This window comes from Penaeus monodon, chromosome 29, assembly GCF_015228065.2.
Source record: "Penaeus monodon isolate SGIC_2016 chromosome 29, NSTDA_Pmon_1, whole genome shotgun sequence".
NCBI lineage: Eukaryota > Metazoa > Arthropoda > Malacostraca > Decapoda > Penaeidae > Penaeus > Penaeus monodon.
In genome coordinates this window covers 20159716-20159976 of record NC_051414.1, presented here as the reverse complement: position 1 = coordinate 20159976, position 261 = coordinate 20159716, and the positions used below count along the sequence as shown (strand labels likewise).

The following is a 261-nucleotide window of genomic DNA, read 5'->3' as shown; positions in this document are numbered from 1 at the left end:
AGGTCTAAAAAGGAGACAAACGACACACCTTGAGAGTACTGAAGCACAGCTAAGAGACTGGAGCTAAATTCTTTCTGTCGCGTTTTGTCTTCTGTTTCAAAGATATTTCTATTTGGCGCCGACATTCCACGCCACCAACTCTCTCTGTGAACACAATGCATATAGCAACTTGGAGGCAGAATCCATACGTTTGGTGTGTGCGTGTGGATGTAGTGCATGGTTTCTTTTTTTGTTTGTGGAGCCACAGGCTGATGATGCAAA

The 261-nt window shown here is 44.1% G+C and overlaps 2 protein-coding genes across 4 annotated transcripts in view; one reads left to right on the top strand and one right to left on the bottom strand.

The window, feature by feature from the left end:
- LOC119591999 (mitogen-activated protein kinase kinase kinase 4-like) overlaps nucleotides 1-261 on the bottom strand; it is a gene marked incomplete in the record, with an annotated part of 37888 nt that overhangs the window by 10148 nt on the left and 27479 nt on the right.
- LOC119592000 (microfibril-associated glycoprotein 4-like) overlaps nucleotides 1-261 on the top strand; it is a gene marked incomplete at its 5' end in the record, with an annotated part of 5203 nt that overhangs the window by 1923 nt on the left and 3019 nt on the right.